Raw genomic sequence first — 19,946 nt, forward strand, 5'->3', positions numbered from 1 at the left:
TGCCCACAACCCCAGGGAGTCGGAGGTGAGTCTTTCCCCAGAGGCTCCTGACTGGGTCACAACTCCAGCCAACATGCAGGCCGAGCTTGGGGGGGCCCTGAGCAAAGAACCAGGTGAGCTGTGCTGCACGCGCCGACAGAACCAGGCGATAACAAAGGTGTGTGTGCTCAGCTGCTGGGCTTGTGGTCGCTTGTTCTGCACCAACAGGCAAGTAACACACATCTGAAAGGTAGCGTGGCCGTGTGCACAATTCTTGGTTGATAATTATTTTGACTCCGATGTTGAAGATGACATATCCATTGTTGCTGCTTATTTTCATTCTGTCACAGATATTCTATCTTTTCTCTCTGCTGTCCTTTAATTTTTCTCTGTTGGTGTTTGAAGTTTCACTGGACCGGAGCCTAAATGTGGATTTGCTGTTGTTTCCTTTTCCTGTAGAATCACCCACTTCAACAATAATGAAAAATTCTCAGCCCTTCTCTCTCCAAATATTGCCTCTCCTCCACTCTCTCTATGTTCTTCTCGAGATTATGACCATGTTAGATATTCTCATACGATTTTCCTTATCACTTCACAGCTTTCTCATGTTTTCTGCTTCTTTGTTTCTGTGCTGCATTCCGGGTAAGAGTTTCAGATTTATTTTCCACTCACTGGTTCTGTTTAATCCATTCATTTAATTTCCCATTTCAGTGATGATATTATTTATTTCTAAATGTTCTATTTAGTTATTTTGCAAATTGCCTGGTTATTTTTGTTAGTCTTTGTTGCCAGCACATTTGTTTTACCCATTTTTTATTTCTTCCGTTTCCTACATAGTTATTTTATGTTCTGTATCAAATTCCAAAATCTTAATTTCTTGGGGCGGCGGGGAGGGGAGTCCTTAAGGTGTTTGTTGTTTCTGTGCCTCTCAATCGCACATGACGTGATTTTTCCCGTGTTTGGTAATCTTTGATTATGAACTCACAGTTGCTAGGTTTTACTCTGGGGACATTAGCAGCCCTGGCCTGGGAGGCTCCCCGGAGAGGGTCTGTTCTGCTCTGCATGCAGGCCGAAGGCGGCGCACACCAACCCGAGATCGCTCAACCCCACAAGGGTCCCGGCTTAAGGCAGGCTCTCCGGTTTGGCTTCCTAAACTCGTTGGGTCCGAGGCGTGTTAGTCTCCGGGAAGCAATGATGTCAACGAGCACTCATTCCATGCGCAACTCTGGCTTCAGCCAGTGCTAGTTTATCTCCTGGGATTTAGGTTTTAGTTTTTAGGCAGCTGTTGGTGTGGGGAGAGGCTGATGCCTGGTGGTGGATGACCTCCTTCCTTCTAATGAGCCGAGCTCTGTACTAACAAAGTGAGTTTATCTGCGATCAGTTCTCTTATCGTGGGATGTTCCATCCCAAATACATTCTGCAAAGTATGAAAGTGAGTTTGAAGCAGCTCCGAGCTGTAAGACCTTTATGATTTGGGGACTGGGGGCTGGGTCTACTGCTGTTTCTCAGACCAAGTCTCATCTCCAAGTCACATCTTCAAGTTACAGCTGCTCCTCGCTCAGCCATGAGGAGACGGGACGCAGGCCCTGGAAGGAGGGACTGGACACTGCCAGCCTTCGGTCCTACAGGCCCTGGAAGGAGGGACTGGACACTGCCAGCCTTCGGTCCTACAGGCCCTGGAAGGAGGGACTGGACACTGCCAGCCTTCGGTCCTACAGGCCCTGGAAGGAGGGACTGGACACTGCCAGCCTTCGGTCCTACAGGCCCTGGAAGGAGGGACTGGACACTGCCAGCCTTCGGTCCTACAGGCTCTGGAAGGAGGGACTGGACACTGCCAGCCTTCAGTCCTACAGGCCCTGGAAGGAGGGACTGGACACTGCCAGCCTTCGGTCCTACAGGCCCTGGAAGGAGGGACTGGACACTGCCAGCCTTCGGTCCTACAGGCTCTGCTCTGCGTGCTGAGGGGACAGGAAGGACAAGTGAGCTGGGCTTCCCACCGTGCCTCCTCCACAGCCCCCGCCAGGAGCGGGGCGTGAGGCAAGTGGGACCCCCCAGGAGTAGACAAGACACACATCAAGGTCCCGGGCCTTCCCTGCTGTGCCCCCTTCCCCCCCAGTCACCTCCACAGACGCTCGGGTTAAGGTGAACCCCACCACACAGGCTGCGCTCCGGGAAGGGGCACCCTGTTCCGGTTCTGCCAGGGGCCAAAGGCCGACCCCTGACGCCTGAGCTTCCTTCCCAGGAGAGGCAGGTGGCGCCAGGGCTGGGCTACGTCAGCAAATGAAGCTTCCGGTAGAGACAGCGCAGGGAGAGCCCGTGGGGCCAGGATCCAGGAAGGACAGGAGCAGGGAGCACAGCGCAGAGCCTGGTCGGGTCCACGCGTGGCGTCTCAGCCTGACCGCGGCCTCGAGAGGCGGGTGGCATGTGATGAAAGGGATGAGAAGAGAGAAAAGGAAGGGCTTTCTGGCAGCAAAAACAGCACCAGCGCAGGCAGGAGCGCAGGCAGGGGAGCAGGCAGGGGAGTAGGCAGGAGCACAGGCAGGAGCACAGGCAGGGGTGCAGGCAGGAGCACAGGCAGAGGTGCAGGCAGGGGAGCAGGCAGGGGCACAGGCAGGAGCACAGGCAGGGGAGCAGGCAGGGGAGCAGGCAGGGGCACAGGCAGGGGAGCAGGCAGGGGCGCAGGCAGGAGCACAGGCAGGGGTGTAGGCAGGAGCACAGGCAGGGGAGCAGGCAGGGGCGCAGGCAGGGGCGCAGGCAGGGGAGCAGGCAGGAGCACAGGTAGGAGCACCGTCAGGGGTTCAAGCAGGAGCACAGGCAGGAGCACAGGCAGGGGCACAGGCAGGGGCACAGGCAGGAGCACAGGCAGGGGTGTAGGCAGGAGCACAGGCAGGGGCGCAGGCAGGGGTGCAGGCAGGAGCACAGGCAGGAGCACAGGCAGGGGTGCAGGCAGGAGCACAGGCAGGAGCACAGGCAGGAGCACAGGCAGGGGTGCAGGCAGGAGCACAGGCAGGAGCACAGGCAGGGGTGCAGGCAGGAGCGCAGGCAGGGAAAATGGGAAGCAGGGTCACAGAGTTCAGCTCAAGTTCGGTTCAAGTTGCACCTCAAGGCACCTCCTCCCGCAGGGGCCGCCTGCAGGGGTGCCCCCCTCGGAGGGAAGCCCAGTGGGAGGAAGGGCCTCGTCCACCGGTGATGCCTGTGTAACCCAGGAGGCGCGGGACAGCAAGCAGCCACGTCTCTGCCGTTTCCAGAGCAGGAGGCCTCCCCAGACAGTGACCCACCCGCTGAGCCAACGCGGGGCGAGGGGGGGCAGAATTCTGATCAAACAGTTGGATCACGGAGGATGTGAAGGCCACACTCAGGAACAAAGACCTGCCTTTGTATTTTAGAGAGAACGTTCCTGGTCGAGTCCCAGTCTGCTGAAAGAAACACTGCCACCGATTCGGGAAGCAACTCCCTGCTCCTCCCAGCCTCCCCCGGGCCGGGCCACCCCAGCCACACAGCAGCAAAGGCTCCTCGGGTGTCCCTGACGGGCCATTGGTACCACGACCGTGACCCTGAATCAGGCGGTCAAGTACTGAGGTCAAGTACTAAGCCTCTGAAGGGACACAAATGCCTCTCTCGCTGCTGCACCAAGAAAGTCACCTGGGCCTCTGCTCCCTCCCACACAGGCCTTTCTCGCAGAGGAAGTGGGAAGCGGGGCTGGAGGCGCTAAGAAGCAGAAGACATAAATCCTACTTCCAGAAGGAAGCGAGGAGGGAGGGACCTGGGGGAGAGGGGAAGCAAGGTAGATGGAAGTGGAGCTGGGAGGGGGGTTCGGGAACATTATATTCCCCTACATTCCCTTCTGTGTGCATGTTGGGCATCCTGCCTCTGAGGCCCGGGACTCCTGGCCTGGGAGGCTGAGGGCCTGGCCCCTGGGGTGGGCTCTGCAGCCACCTCCCTCCCTCCCTCATTCCCTCCCTCCCTCCGCGCTTCCCAGCTTGACTTTAGCGCAGGGGTCCTCAAACTTTTTAAACAGGGGGCCAGTTCACTGCCCCTCAGACCGTTGGAGGGCCGGACTATAGTTTAAAAAAAACTATGAACAAATTCCTATGCACACTGCACATCTTATTTTGAAGTAAAAAAACAAAACGGGAACAAATACAATATTTGCATTTGCATGTGGCCCGCGGGCCGTAGTTTGAGGACCCCTGCTCTAGCGCATGCGAACGGTCCTCCGTCTGGGAAATGGCCCAGCTGCACGTGCTGCCTCTAGAGCACCTCAGAGAGATTGTCCTTCCCACCTCTCCTCCGCCCGCCCCACGTGCTGCAGACTGCGGGCCCCTGGGAGACTGCCATCCGCTGGGCGCTCACCGTCCCGGCCCCGCCTCTGCGCAGGCCTCCTGCCTGTACCGGGAAAGCAGACAAGAGGGTCCCGGCAAGCATCCGCCCGCCCCGCCCCGCCCCTTCACACACTGCTGGGGAGAGGCAGCTTGGAAAGAGGAGCCGCTAGCTGATGTCACAGCAACACACCGTGTCATTTCCGATTCCGCGCAGCAGTGAGGTAGAGCGGATACCCATTCCATTGTGCACACACCTCGGGGCCGCCTCCCTTTAAAACAGGAGAATCCAAATCCCAGGGGAACGTCATCTACTCGCCCTCACCCTCCGTCCGCAGCCCGAGCCCCCTCCTGGTTCCTGGTTTCCACCTGCTCGCTCTCCGTCACCCGCAGCCCAGGGGACACACCGAGGGCTCACCGAGGCCTGGATTCCAGCAGGATCCTCAAAGAAAGATGAGGTGCCCCACTCCAGACAGGGCATGCCAGAAGGGACCCTCTTATGGGGTCTAGAATACCTGCGCCCTATTGTTTAGGCTAACTGCTTCCTCTAGGTGTTACCGTAGGCCAGGGGACATGACTTAGCTTATGAGGATGCCTCCAAGTCTTTCCATGAGAAGCGGCGAAAAGAAACCCCATTGGTATAAATCGGATACAACCGGGATGTATATCTCGGCTAAGCAGGTGGAGTTAGTCTGCACGCCAGTTAGCATGACTCAGGAGACCGGGCCCCAGCAGAGAAATGCCAGGTCATGCCGGGGTCAGGGGCAGAGCCAGGCCTTGAACCTGTGCGTCCAGCCCCTGACAGGTCGGCGGCTCCACTGGCACCTTTGCTGGAAGATGGGGGGAGGGGGGGGGGCAGCGATGGAATGACGCCTGAAAGGGCCTTCAGGGGGCATGGCGCCCACCTCCTCACCCTCTAGGGGGGCGAGGGACGATCAGAAAGTCCTTTCCGGTGACCCGGCTGCCTGTGTGCCGAGCGTGGCGCCGGCGACTGTGACGGCACAGACCTGAGCAGTCTCGGCAGGCGAAAGGCGGAAGCAGAAGGCCCAGGACTGAACGCGACTGCGGACACACTGGTCGCTTCACTGGCCAGGGCGGGTCGTCAGGTCCCTAAGACACAGAGTCTTACTGTCCGGAGTTAACGCGGGGAGGCAGCCTGGCCGCACCCTGTGAGCAGGACCCCTGTGCAGAGGGGAGCGGCCCAGCGCCTGTGAGGACCCGAGCTCAGGCCCGGTGAAGGCGGGGCTGCAGTTGGCGTAGGACACTCACACCCGCCATGAAGGGGCCGGGAGGGGACGGCACAGTCCAGCACGGGATGCCCAGCCCTGGCTCTGGGAGGCGCTTCCCTTCCATGAGAACTTGGGCATCACAGAGCCTGCGTGCCGGTGGCTGGATGCTCTCGGTCTACACTGGCCTCACCCCCGTGTCCTCCTGGCCCCCCCACCCCCGAGTCCTCCTGGCCCCCCCTCCACCCCCGCGTCCTCCTGGCCCCTCCCCCCCACGTCCTCCTGGCCCCCCCCACCCCCACGTCCTCCTGGCCCCCCCCCACCCCCACGTCCTCCTGGCCCCCCCCCACCCCTGCGTCCTCTTGGCCCCCCTCCACCCCCGCGTCCTCCTGGCCCCTCCCCGCCGCGTCCTCCTGGCCCCCCACCCCCGTGTCCTCCAGGCCCCCCCACCCCCGCGTGTCCTCCTGGCCCCTCCACCCCAGAGTCCTCCTGGCCCCCCCACCCCCGTGTCCTCCTGGCCCCTCCACCCCCGTGTCCTCCTGGCCCCTCCACCCCAGAGTCCTCCTGGCCCCCCCACCCCCGTGTCCACCTGGTCCCCCTCCACCCCCGCGTCCTCCAGGCTCCCCCACCCCCGTGTCCTCCTGGTCCTCCTCCACCCCCGCGTCCTCCAGAACCCCCCAACCCCGTGTCCTCCAGGCCCCTCCACCCCCGTGTCCTCCTGGCCCCCCCACCCCTGTGTCCTCCTGGCCCCCCCACCCCTGTGTCCTCCAGGCTCCCCCACCCCCGTGTCCTCCTGGCCCCTCCACCCCGGGGCCCAGGCTCCTCACACTCACAGGGGGCTGCACCTTTCCTTCCTACTGCTCATCGCCTCCCTGCTTTCCATCTTAGATGCTGTGGCCCAGAGTTCTCCCGGGGCTGGAGGCACCAGAGGAAAGAAAGCAAGGGACACAGGACAACAGTCACCCGCTGGACAGCTCTGTGTCCAGGAGGCCCCCGGCGGCTTTCATCCATCGGCTTAGCCCAGCGCTCCTCCCTCCGCCCCATCAGGGCTCCTCTCAGGGACCGTGCGTTCTCCCCTCACCACCGTGGCCTCAACCCCCCAACTCTGTGCCCTTCAACACCCTGACCTTGAAGTCCCCCAGCCACGTGACCCAGAGCCACAGCCACGTTTCTTCGGTTTCTGTGGAATGAAGGGTGGATTCTTCTTCATCTCTGGCCCCTGCTGGGAGGCCGCCTCGGACCCCCTTTCCTCACGGAGCCCCACGACCCGGCGGCACCTCCCTGACTGTCAACGTCTCCATGTGACCAGCCCCAGGTCAGTGTGCCCTGACCCAGGACCACCCGCACGGGGAGGGCGCTCTGAGCCCGTGGCCGGGACCGTCCACCTCCTGCAGAGGGAGCCAGGGCTGGAGCTCCTGGCAGCTCCACGGAACCCAGTCCCACTCACACGCGCCTCCTGGGGCCTTGACCTGAGTGTGAAAGGGGGTGCAGGCGAGATGGAGAGTCTTCCCAGGGGTACGGAGCACTGAGCATGGCCATGGGATTAGCGAGTGTGGAAGTGGGAGTGTGGGGTGTGGGATTAGTGAGTGTGGAGGTGGGAGTGTGGGGTGTGAGAGTAGTGAGTGTGTAGGTGGGAGTGTGGGGTGTGAGAGTAGTGAGTGTGTAGATGGGAGTGTGGGGTGTGGGAGTAGCAAGTGTGGAGGTGGGAGTATGGGGTGTGAGAGTAGTGAGTGTGGAGGTGGGAGTGTGGGGTGTGGGAGTAGTGAGTGTGGAGGTGGGAGTGTGGGGTGTGGGAGTAGTGAGTGTGGAGGTGGGAGTGTGGGGTGTGGGATTAGTGAGTATGTAGATGGGAGTGTGGGGTGTGGGATTGGTGAGTGTGTAGATGGGAGTGTGGGGTGTGGGGTGTGGGATTGGCGAGTGTGTAGGTGGGAGTGTGGGGTGTGGGATTGGTGAGTGTGTAGGTCGAGTGTGGGGTGTGGGATTGGTGAGTGTGTAGGTGGGAGTGTGGGGTGTGGGATTGGTGAGTGTGTAGATGGGAGTGTGGGGTGTGGGATTGGTGAGTGTGTAGATGGGAGTGTGGGGTGTGGGAGTAGCAAGTGTGGAGGTGGGAGTATGGGGTGTGAGAGTAGTGAGTGTGGAGGTGGGAGTGTGGGGTGTGGGAGTAGTGAGTGTGGAGGTGGGAGTGTGGGGTGTGGGAGTAGTGAGTGTGGAGGTGGGAGTGTGGGGTGTGGGATTAGTGAGTGTGTAGATGGGAGTGTGGGGTGTGGGATTGGTGAGTGTGTAGATGGGAGTGTGGGGTGTGGGGTGTGGGATTGGCGAGTGTGTAGGTGGGAGTGTGGGGTGTGGGATTGGTGAGTGTGTAGGTCGAGTGTGGGGTGTGGGATTGGTGAGTGTGTAGGTGGGAGTGTGGGGTGTGGGATTGGTGAGTGTGTAGATGGGAGTGTGGGGTGTGGGATTAGTGAGTGTGGAGGTGGGAGTGTGGGATGTGGGAGTAGCGAGGTGCGGGGTGGGAGTGTGGGGTGTGGGATTGGTGAGTGTGTAGATGGGAGTGTGGGGTGTGTGAGTAGCGAGTGTGGAGGTGGGAGTGTGGGGTGTGGGATTAGCGAGTGTGGAGGTGGGAGTGTGGGGTGTGGGATTAGCGAGGTGCGGGGGTGGGAGTGTGGGGTGTGGGAGTAGCGAGGTGCGGGGGTGGGAGTGTGGGGTGTGGGATTGGTGAGTGTGTAGGTGGGAGTGTGGGGTGTGGGATTGGTGAGTGTGTAGGTGGGAGTGTGGGATGTGGGATTAGTGAGTGTGGAGGTGGGAGTGTGGGATGTGGGATTAGTGAGTGTGGAGGTGGGAGTGTGGGGTGTGGGATTGGTGAGTGTGTAGGTGGGAGTGTGGGGTGTGGGATTGGTGAGTGTGTAGGTGGGAGTGTGGGGTGTGGGATTGGTGAGTGTGTAGGTGGGAGTGTGGGGTGTGGGAGGGAGAGAGGCCTGCCTGAGGCACAGGAGGGACTCCACGGAAGGAGCTGAGGGGACTGGAGATGCCAAGGTGAGAGTCTACCTTGAGACCCAGGCGCAGCCTGGTCTGCAGGGATGAAGGAATAACCATCCCCATGACCCACGGTGCAGGCCCGGCACTGTTCTCAGTGCTCTCAATAGCCACTCTCATCTAGTCCAAATAGCCGACGAAGGACGTGCTACCATCAAACCCATTTTACAGGGAAAGAAACTGAGGCAGACAGAGGTCACCAGCTGAGTAAAAGATGGATTCCAAACCTCAACCAGCTCGCCCTGCCTCCCTGCGGGTAGAGGAAGGGCAGTGTTCCTGCTGGGAGCTCCTCACTCCACCCCTGGGCCCCTCGTCCCTGGGGAGGGCTCTCCAGAGGGCTCCCGTCCTGGCAGCGGCCACCTTGCTGCTTGCTCCTATCCAGCCTGGAGGCTGAGCTGCTGGCTCAGACACCTGAGGAAGTCACAGCCGTTCTGCAAAGAGGCGCATGAAGGGGCTTCTCTCCTGCCTCTGGGGAGCCCTCGCCCAGGCCGCTCCCGCCCCTCCAGCTCTAAACGGACTCAGGAGAGGAGGCAGCAGAGATACTAGGCCCCCCCCCCCCCCCCGCCGGACTGATATTCCCTCAGAAGGGGTTTGTTTTAACCAATTACAGAATTGTGTAGCTGGATAGGCCGGGGTGGGAGCAGGCGGCAGGGGCATGGGTGGGGGCAGTGGGGCGGTGGGGGATTAGCCAATCCATTCCCCTGTCTACCTTCCTACTATAAAGGTCGAATGAGCTAACATAAGGGACAGTTTTTGCAAACAGTAAAGCACTGTGATAACAACACCTACCACTTGTTAGGCCTTCATGTCAAGTACATTTGATTCTTACATCGGTTCTAAGAAGTGGCTATGATCATGATCATTCCCATTATACAGCCGGAGAAACTGAGGCCAGGAAGGTTGAGTAACTTGCCTTAAGTCCCAAAGCCAGAAAGTGGCAGCGCCCAGATTAGAACCCACGCAATCTAGCTCCAGCGCCGGTCCCCTGAGCCAAGCTGCATCTCCCTGTGCTACTGACACAGAAAGCTGGAATGCTAGCGCTTGGGATCAGAGGAAGCGCCTCGGTGCCGTCACTCACCCCTCCCAGGGCGTCTTCTCTGGAGGGGACATGGCTCTGGACACTCCAGCCCTGCAGGTCTCCTGGAGGCTGCCAACGCAGCCCCTCCCTTGCAGCTGAAAGGACCCTGTGAGATTCAGTGTCCCTGGGCTGTCCCACGTGACCTGGTGAGAAAGGGTGCAAGCAGCAGCTGTGACCTGTGGGTGGGGAGAAGTCCGCCAGCAGCCGACAGGGGACACACCGGCCGGAGAGCGGAGCTGGGAGAAGGGACAGGAGGAGTCCCGGCTGCATGTGCCCCTGGCCCGTCTGCTCCCAGACCAGCTCTGTGTGCCCACCCCCAGCGGCCTCTGTGCCTGAGACCCTGCCTCAGCAAAGCCGCATGGGGGTTGGGCCCGTCATTTGCAATAAAAAGAGATACCGATACCGCTGGCCACGCCACTGCTCTTCAAGCATCAACTGTTCATATGACGACTCTTCCCCCCACCCTTCGCTCAGCTCCCTCATCCATTTTCTACCTTCTTTTGTGAATGGGGAGGAGAAGTGGAGCTGGAGCAGGGAAAGGCCCAGTCCCTGCTCTTCCTTACCCCCCTTCCTCCTCCTGCTCTCTAACCGGGAGGCATGGTCTCCAGTCAGAGACTTGGGTGGGGCAGGAGGGGCCGGCCCACAGCCACACCAGCGGAGGCCTGACAGCCATGAAGGCTGGCGCCCAGCCCCTGCCTTCTGCCGCCCCCACAAAAGCAGCCTGCGTCACCCGGCACTGAGTCAGCCGGGAACGTGACACACCCTCCCGCCACCCCTCCCCCCAATGGGCCCCCACCAGACACAGCAGCCAGACCAGCAGAACACAGGGAACAGCAGGAGGGAAGACGTCCAGAGGAAGAGGAAGTGAACGGGAGAAGCCCAGGGAAGTGGGAGAGGCAGCGGAGGGGCGAGGCCAAGGCTGCCAGGCAGGCAGAGGCTGTGGGAGGGCGGAGGGCGCCGCTCCTGGCAGAGACTGAGAAAAGGAGGGGCCGGCGGCAAAGCAAGGGAAGGCGGAGACTGCTGAGAGGACAGATGTTCTTTGGAGAAAACATCAAGCAGCCTCCATGCAATCGATCATCCTCCCTGCGAGACCCCAGCTGGGCCTACACTCTCGGCTGTCGCGGTCGCCCCCCCAAACCCCCGCGTCACATGTGGGTGTAATGTCTCCCCCCAACTCCCTGGCTGCAGGGGGCTGCCCCGTAGGACACACAAGCTCCCTGCGGTCCAGTCCAGTCCGGTCCGGTCCGGGCAGCCTGCTGAACACGGCCAGAAGCCCAAGACCTAGCCCTGGAGGGCCAGCCCCCGCCCTCTGGCCAGCATGCTGTCTTCCTCTAACCCAGTGGTTCTCAACCTTCCTAATGCCGCGACCCTTTAATACAGTTCCTCATGTTGTGGTGACCCCAACTATAAAATTATTTTCGTTGCTACTTCTTAACTGTAATTTTGCTACTGTTATGAATCGTCATGTAAATATCTGATATGCAGGATGTATTTTCACAGTTACAAATTGAACATAATTAAAGCATAGTGATTAATCACAAAAACACTATGTAATTATATATGTGTTTTCCGATGGTCTTAGGCGACCCCTGTGAAAGGGTCATTGGACCCCCAAAGGGGTCTCTACCCACAGGTTGAGAACCGCTGCTCTAACCCAAAGCCCTTCCAGAAGCCCCAGGGGCCCTCGGTGTGTCTCTCCTGGAGGGCTGGCCCCAGCGAAGCTCAGGCAGGGTCACGTGGACTCATGCAAAACTCAGGGGGGAAGGAGGGGTGCCGAGGCCGCCCGGGCCCTCCCGCCTCTGTGGGTTTAGAGAAGGTCAGAGCAAGATACGTCAGGACAGACTGGTCCTTCAGCCCCGGACCCTCGCGAGGACCTGGGCTGTCCTAAAAGAAAGGGGGGCAGCTGAGCTGTGTATGCTGCACACCCCACCTGCTCCCCTTCCCTGGAGGAGACGATGGCGGTGGGATGCAGATGCCTCCCCAACATCTGGAAGACAACTTACTGACCAGACGTCACCAGCACGAACCCAAAGGAGCATCACAAGCCCAGGCAACGAGGGGCATCGCTGCCACTTCACAGGTTAGGAAGGTGAGCTCGGTGCTGGTACCCGCCCAGGGTCCGGCAGCTAACGCCGCCTTGGCCAGCGCCCGCTCCTGACTCTGTGGATACCAAGTGCTACTCTCCCTCCACGCTGCCTTGCTGCCCCGCAGGCGTGGCGATGTGTGGGAGCCGAGGAAACGGGACATGCTCCCGACTCCAGGCCCGGCTGCCCCACTGGGCCAGGGGAGGGGAGTCAGGGAGGAAGACCCCAAAGACAGTGAGAGCGTGTCACTGCACGTCAGCACGCACTCGGTCCTTTTCCCTTTCCCAGTGTCCTGCCCAGCTCTGCTCTGTCACTGTGACTGGTGTTGGAGTCATTCCGGGACCCTGGAGCCTCAGGAGGGAGGAGGTGGGAGGAGACGGGCCACTGTCCAGAGCTCAGCCCCTCACTCCTGAGGAGCCTCAGAAGCAGCAGGTACTCGACTGCCTCCGCAGCCTCCTCACACCTCCCAGCAGCTGCCCGTATCCCGCTGCTCTCTGCCAGCAGAGCCATCTATGCCAGGAGCGGGCAGGGTCCCAGGCGGCTGTCGGCCATCCTGTCCTTCAGAGCTCGGCCGACAGGGGGCGCCCATAGAACAACTAGCCGGGCACCTGCCAGCCTTGGAATGGGCCCGGCAAGACGCAGCGCCCCCTTTCTCTGGTCTGGCTGGGAGTTGGATTGGGGGGTGGAGGGGAAATAGAGACCACCCCTCCTCAAGGCTACATCCACACCCACATCCCCAAGGAGCGAGGTTTAAATTCCACCACATGCTCCTGTAAAAGGCAATGCTTCCGGTCCTAACAGTCATGCCTATCGGGGCCCGAGTTACTTTAACCCGATTGCTTTCCAAACAGCTGAGATCGGCCCGCATTTAGGGGGAGAAACTGGTGGAGAAAAGGAGGGGAATTGGGGAACAAGGTGTAATTTGGGGAAACATGGCACCATTATTGCCCGAGTAACCAAGTCAACACACGTGTGAATGGCCTGCTGCTCCCGGAGCTGGCTCCTCACCAAGGCGCTCTAGCACAGCCCCTGCCTCTGGGGGGGGGGGGGGGGGGGGGGGTGGCATGGGGTGAGTGTCACAGACAGAAGCTGCCCCAGGCGGAGAGGCCACGCCCATCACCACGCCCAGGACTGAGACCCCAGACCTGTCCACCCGCAGTGGCGGCTCCGCCAGCAGCACTCGGAGGGGAGCCCGGGGCCCACTCCAACCAGGCACACAGCGGCTGAGGGGCATCGTACAATGGCCTGCCCGCCTCCCCACTGTCATCGTGGCCAGAAAAGGGGTGGGTCTCAGACACTGTCCGGACAGGAGCCCAGGGAGGCCTGAGGACAGGATGCACGTGGGCGCTGGGTGGGGCTGGAAAGGGAAGTGGGTAAAAACTGAGGACATAGGCATAAACTTTGGATGTTAGTTAATAAATGTCACTATTGGTTCATCATTTGTGTGAAAAATAATGTGAACAGAGCCGCTTAGAACCAGTCTGCACGCCTTACTCCTCAAACCTGTGGGATGTGTAGACAGGGTGGAGCGGCCCAGCCCACCAGACACTGCCCACCAGGCCCTGCCCACCAGACACTGCCCACCAGACCCTGCCCACCAGGCCCTGCCCATCAGGTACTGCCCACCAGGCCCTGCCCACCAGACACTGCCCACCAGGCCCTGCCCACCAGACACTGCCCACCAGGCCCTGCCCACCAGGCCCTGCCCATCAGGTACTGCCCACCAGGCCCTGCCCACCAGGCCCTGCCCATCAGACACTGCCCACCAGGCCCTGCCCACCAGACACTGCCCACCAGGCCCTGCCCACCAGACACTGCCCACCAGACCCTGCCCACCAGGCCCTGCCCATCAGGTACTGCCCACCAGGCCCTGCCCACCAGGCCCTGCCCACCAGACACTGCCCACCAGGCCCTGCCCACCAGGCACTGCCCACCAGGCCCTGCCCACCAGACACTGCCCACCAGACCCTGCCCACCAGGCCCTGCCCATCAGGTACTGCCCACCAGGCCCTGCCCACCAGACACTGCCCACCAGGCCCTGCCCACCAGGCCCTGCCCATCAGGTACTGCCCACCAGGCCCTGCCCACCAGACACTGCCCACCAGGCCCTGCCCACCAGGCCCTGCCCATCAGGTACTGCCCACCAGGCCCTGCCCACCAGACACTGCCCACCAGGCCCTGCCCACCAGGCCCTGCCCATCAGGTACTGCCCACCAGACACTGCCCACCAGGTACTGCCCACCAGACACTGCCCACCAGGCCCTGCCCACCAGGCCCTGCTCACCAGACACTGCCCACCAGGTACTACCCACCAGGCCCTGCTCACCAGGCCCTGCCCACCAGGTACTACCCACCAGGCCCTGCCCACCAGACACTGCCCATCAGGCCCTGCCCACCAGACACTGCCCACCAGACCCTGCCCACCAGGCCCTGCCCACCAGGCCCTGCCCACCAGACACTGCCCACCAGGCCCTGCCCACCAGGCACTGCCCACCAGGCCCTGCCCACCCGGCTGGAAATGAAGGACATCCTTTAGGATGAGCAGCAGCACGGTAGCTCGAGCGTCACTGGCGTATCTGCACCTGGGAAAGCTCTCCTCCTATCCATGCAGTCTCCCGTGCTTTCCTACAGAAGCCTGGCTCCGCCCTCCCTGGAGCCTGGGCTCCGCCTGGGCTCTGCTGAACCAGCCTCGGAGCAGCTATTCCTTAGATCTCAGGAAGCGCTGTCCCTCTCCTTCTGGCCTCTTATCTTTAGATCAGTGTTTGTAACAAATGTGCCCCACTGTGCCCGATATTAACAACAGCGGATGCTGTGGGTGTGCTGGGGCTGACTGGAACTCTGTACTATCTGCTCAAATTTTTCTTATAAATTAAAATTGTTTTTAAAAGGGCTATTAAAAGTAATTAACACTTAAATTAGTTAACATAAAAACAGTTCCCTAACCTCCTCCCATCACCGTCCTGGCAGCCAAGCGCAGGGCCAGAGCCAGCAAAGGCCTGGAAAGCTGCCTTTTAAACAAGTGCGTGGGGCCACAGAGGCCACAGAGGGATCGCTGCCCTCGGAGACAATGCGCCAGCTCCCCGATGTGCATTTGAGATGCCCATCAAATAAACAATAAGCCAATTATCCTGTTTATTTTATTTTTGTGAATCCTCACCCAAGGATATGTTTCCATTGATTTTTAGGGAGAGTGGAAAAGAGAGGGAGAAACAGAGAGAAACATTGATGTGAGAGAAACACACCGACTGGTTGCCTCCTGCATGTGCCCTGACCAGGGCCCAGGCCAGGGAGGAGCCTGCAACCAAGGTACGTGCCCTTGACTGGACTCGAACCTGGGACGCTCTATCCACTGAGCCAAACCGGCTAGGGCTAATTATTCTGTGTAATAACCTAACTTAAAGTGCTGGCCCCTCATAGATTCTAACCCGGATACTGAGGAGAGCAAAGGTGGTGATCTAGTGGCGAAAGGACTCACAGTGGCCGGACACCCTACTGGACCCCCACACCGCCCAGGCTGCTGGACAGACAGGAGCAGGGCAGGCTGCCTCCACCCCATCCTCACTGCCGCTGACACCTCCCAGGGGGTCCCTTCCCACTGGGTCCCCCCACACCGCGAGGTCTGTCCCCATAGATCCCCATGACTCAGAGCTGTCTCTCTGGAGCCCAGAACCCACCCAGCCTGGCTACACGGGGGAGGGGGGGGGGCGAGGGGGACAAATCCCGGTATATATTTTATTGCCTTGAAGATGGAGTGATTCCTCAGGAAGAAACAGGAAGGAAGTCACCAGGAGAAACAGGAAGACCCCTTCCTTAGAAAGGAAACGGCATTCACAAATCACAGATGCAGGCTTGGTTTCTGAGTCCCCTAGCCAGAGGGGGTGCAGCGCCTCACTCCCCCCCATCCCCGCCCCCACTGTCCCTGCCGATTCTCAGCCATTCTCCCAGGGGCCTCTCACAAGGGCCCTCAGACAGGAGCTGAGCGCAGTCCCATGCCGCCCGCCAGCCAGGCAGAGAGCGCACGGTGCCAGGATGGGTGAGGGAGCGGGACCCCGGCCGCTCCGGCCAGCGTGAGGCCAGGCCCCTGTCCTGGCGGTGCTTGGGCCACCTCTAGGGGTTTTGGCTGGCAGGCAGCATTGCAAGGAAGCCCCAGCCAGGGCCCCGACAGCTGCTGGGCATGAGCGAGTCAGGCCAGCACAGGCATCGCCTCCTCCGTGGCTGCTGACAAAGGGCCATTCAGGGGAGGCTGACAAGCAATCCCAGCTGCGGGAAGGAACCCAGAGCAGCTGCCCGGGCCAGGCCGCCCCCTCCCCCCCACTCCCCCAGCCACACCGCAGTGTCCAGGCAACCTCTGCCCACCTCCCTGAAGGCCCGGCTCTGCCCTTGTGCTTGAGCCTGCAGAGGTACGTTGCATAAAATCCCACTGTCTTGCTTGGGACATGGGGTGTGGCCTGGGGACGAACCGTGACCCATAGGGCCTCCTCCCTGGAGATCTGTCCTGGGTCTGGGAGCGAGGGGGGTACATGCACTTATGGACGGTGTACTTGACCTTGTTTATCTTGGCTCCAGGAAACACACTGTCCCCAGCCCAGACACAGGCCCTCATTCCGTCCCCACAGAGCCACGGCCACACCTCCTTCCACACATGCACTAGTGTGTCCCCCATCAGACTACGAACTCCTCGGCGGCAGAGCCACGTTCTAGACACATCTGAGTCTCCAGGACTCAGCGTAGCTGCTCAATAAACACTGGTGACTGACTGAATGAGTGCTTCCGGGTCACTACCCCTTTAAGTCCTAATCCAGGCTAAGCTCAGAACAGCCTAAGGGTCTGTATTGACTTCCTAAGGAATGTTAAAACTTCTCAGTCCCCAGTCCCTGGGTCCTCCCTTCTGCTCTCCAGGTCTCCGTCAAACCCCAATCACCAAAATGCTCCGAGGAGTCCGCTCCTCCACTGGCCTCAGCCCTTAAGCATCCCATACCTAAGCTGGAGTCAAATTCTTCGTTTAAGACTCTCCCAAGGAAGCAGGCCTGGGGTGAGAACCTCCACCTCAGGAAGGCGTGGCAGCCCTGTGTGAGTGACAGGAGAAGGCAGCTGGGAAGGAGGAATGGCGCTCACCCCTCCTGGTGGGAGAACGGTCCTGCCCATGCTCATGGGCTTCCTCCATGGCCCCCACCCAGCCAGGCACTGTCTAGGGCAGGAGTGACCTTGCCATTGCAGAGGGAAGTGGGAGTGGAGGGGAGGAGGCGTGGACATAAGTAGCTAAAATGAAAGCACAGTGGGCCACAGAGCCTGGGGGAGGGGGGGGGCGGGGAAGAGGAAAGCCTGTTTCTCCTGGGAATCAGGAAAAATAGTTGAAAGAATGAGCACTGGGAAGTGCCTCAGAGGATGATGTCATAACAAAAAAACTCGGCTCTGATAGCAACGTCACTGCGAGCATTCCGACAGCAGCCGAGACCCATGGAGTGTTTACTGTGTGCCGGGCACACACAAGCACGTTACACACTCACCCTGCTCAGTCCTTGTGCCCATTTGACTGAGAAAACTAGCGAGCCTGGGAACACAGACCAGAGCCCAAGCGTGCGTCCCCAAGGGCCAGCCGAGTTAGCAGGCTGCAATGGAGAGCTCCTTCCAGAAGGCCTGGGCACAGGCAGCAGGAGGCAATCATCAGAGAAGGGGGCTGGGGCGCCCGGTGACAGCCCACAGAGCCCGTGCAGCCTGCACCTCCTTATTCGCAGGCGAAGAAGAGCCACCATCTGACAGGCTGATGAGGTCAGCGGGGGGCGGATTGGGACCCAGCCAATGGAGCGAAGGGGCCGTCACAATGGCCTGGGTGAGGCGCAGCTGGCCAGTGAGCGGGCGTGAGGCCCTGTGAGCGCGTGCTGTCTGTGTCAGGTCTGCCAGCTTATGCATGTGTCTGAGAGGGAGAGTGTGTGCAAGTGGGTGAGCATGTGAGCGGGGGTGGGCCTTGCTGTGGAAGAAGGTTGCAGAGCCTTCCTGGTGGGGGGTGGGGTCAGGTCAGCAGGGGGAGAGGAAGGGACAGGATAAATCCATCGCTCTGCCTGAGCGGGAGGGCCTGGTGCGTGGGCAGCCATCGTTCCACAGCTCTGGGAGATAAATGACGGCCACGGAGCCTGGCAGATCGGAGGGGCTCAATGATCGTCTGTTAAAATGATGTGAGTGAATTGACGCTCCTGGCCTCGGGTCTCTTCTGAGGTCTGGCTTTGCCCTTTGGCTGTGTGGGGCCACGGTCATCGGCACTGGACCCTCCCTCATCGCTGGCCCCTCCACCCCAGATCACACGTTCTGAGTGGAGCAGCCGCACTCCGAGTCCCAGCCCTTGCCCTGGGCCTGTGCACCCTCGCACATCTTCCTACAAACGCCAAGCGGGCTTCCTGCTTTCCCAGGTCAGGCTCTCCGTCCTCCCTCCTGTTCCAGAGCAGAGATGCTGCCAAAGGCTCCCCCCTTCCAGAGGAAGGCCCCCCATCAACCGGGGGGCCGGCTCCCACGGCCCAAGAGAAGGAAGCTTGGGCTCGGTCTCCTGGGCACCTGGATGCAGGCGGAGGCTCTCTCTGGAGTAAACGGAGACCAGCCCCTTTCTGCTCAGCTCAGTGGCAACCCTGTTTTATGAAATAATTACGATTCAGCACCAGAGACAACAGGTCTCTTTCAGATTGCATAATCGACAAAAATTGAGAGGAAGAAATGCCTTTGAAATCATGGAACCTAACCCCCTAAAAACAAGGTGTTATTGACAGACCTGAGGTGGAAATAGAGGTCTGAAATCTTGGAGGCTTTCAGTTGCTTAAGATCAGTCTCAGCCACTTCTGACTTTCAGCAAAAACATGCCTGTGGAATGAATGCTCTTACCCTCAGGGCAGAGCCTGGACTAGAGCCCGTCTGGTCTGTGCCTCCAGGCTCGCAGCCTTCACGCTGGGCCTCTGCCTCCTGGGGCTGGGCTGTCCGGGCTGCTTTATCTCCTCTAGGCGCCGGCAGAAGCTGGCGGGCGCTCTGTCAGACAGTGAGTCCAGATGGCAGCCACCTGAATCCCACAGGGCTGGGGGCAGGGGAGTGTGTGCTCTGATTTACAGCGTTTCCAGGGTCTAGGGAATGGCTCCTTCTTGCCACACCCTCCAAGAAAACAAAATGAAGCAGGCTCCCCACCCACAAGGGGGCCCACACTTGGAAAGGACATACCAGTGCCCAGAGGACTGCTGAAGGTCAGATGGCCCCAGCCACTACTGGGTGTGAGCCTCCATTTCCCACTGCGCCTCAGTTTCCCCATATACACAATGTCCTGATTGGATGTTCCCTCAAGGCCCCTTCTGGCTCTTAAAAACCCAGAACTCTAAGGTCAGGGGCTGTGTCTTCCTCCTCTCCTTCATGTCCCCAGCAACTCACACACAGTAGGTCCTTAACAAGCTCACTGGACGAATGAGCTGGGTCCTCGGTCAGTCCCAGGATCACGGAGGTCAGGAAGACTTGCCTCGTGCCTACCACCTGATCCTCACAGAATCCACAGGTCTCACTCAGCACAGCCCTGGCAATCCGCAGCCCACTGCAAACCTGCTTCCTCCCTGGGAAGCAGAGATGTGGCTGGAGGAGCCAAGCAGGAAAAGGTGCCAGGGAAGAGAGGTGCCAGGAAAGAGAGGGAGGCCTGGACGCCAGACAGCTCGCCCGGCCCGACGTGCACTTTGCTAACTCACCTGGCTCCTCTCCTTCCTGCTCTTCTGACTTCCCTCATCCGTGGCCCTCACTCCCTCTTGTAGCTGCTCCCGGCCCCTCCCAGTCCCTGCCACCTCTAGGAGGCTCCGAGCCCTCTGCTGGCCCAAGACCGCCTGGCCCTCCGTGAGGCCGGAAGACAGAAGGGCCTGAGCAGACTCCTAGGCTGGTCCAGGAGCCTCGGGCTTGCTCAGGGGCAGGGCATGGAGAAAGCAGCCGTGAAGACTTACGTTCTGACCCAGGAGAGGGGCTCCCCTTAGAGAAGATCTCTCCACCTGCCTCTCAGGGTTCCTGGGAATGGGTCCCTCCCGCCTCTTGGCCCTCCCCTACATGTGCAGGCACAGAGCCTGTCAAGGCAAGAAATGCCCTATCTCCCAGCTGAGATCTACCGAGAAGCACTTCGCGCGCGTGCGCACGTGTGTGTGTGTGTGTGTGTGTGTGTGTGTGTGTTATAGTTTTGTGTGTGTGGTGTGTGTGTGCATGTACACTATGATGGCAGGGCGTATAGGTG

At 60.2% G+C, this 19,946-nt stretch overlaps 1 protein-coding gene across 5 annotated transcripts in view; it reads right to left on the reverse strand.

Moving 5' to 3' along the window:
- FXYD6 (FXYD domain containing ion transport regulator 6) overlaps positions 1-19,946 on the reverse strand; it is a 35,809-nt gene that overhangs the window by 14,465 nt on the left and 1,398 nt on the right. Inside the window, exons 1-2 of one of the 5 annotated variants that reach the window (XM_070426145.1) lie at positions 10,429-10,482; positions 9,633-9,775 (exon numbers count right to left, since the gene is read on the reverse strand). The exons of 2 other annotated variants lie outside the window; for them this stretch is intronic. The gene's annotated coding sequence lies outside the window, so the exon portion shown is untranslated. Of the gene's footprint in view, positions 1-9,632; positions 9,776-10,428; positions 10,483-19,665; positions 19,748-19,946 lie in introns of those variants that run through there. 2 more of the 5 variants (XM_070426144.1, XM_070426146.1) reach the window with 2 other exon arrangements.

The sequence above is a fragment of the Myotis yumanensis genome, unplaced genomic scaffold, assembly GCF_028538775.1.
Source record: "Myotis yumanensis isolate MYYU_CA2020_CCGP unplaced genomic scaffold, mMyoYum1.0.hap1 SCAF_10, whole genome shotgun sequence".
Taxonomy (NCBI): domain Eukaryota; kingdom Metazoa; phylum Chordata; class Mammalia; order Chiroptera; family Vespertilionidae; genus Myotis; species Myotis yumanensis.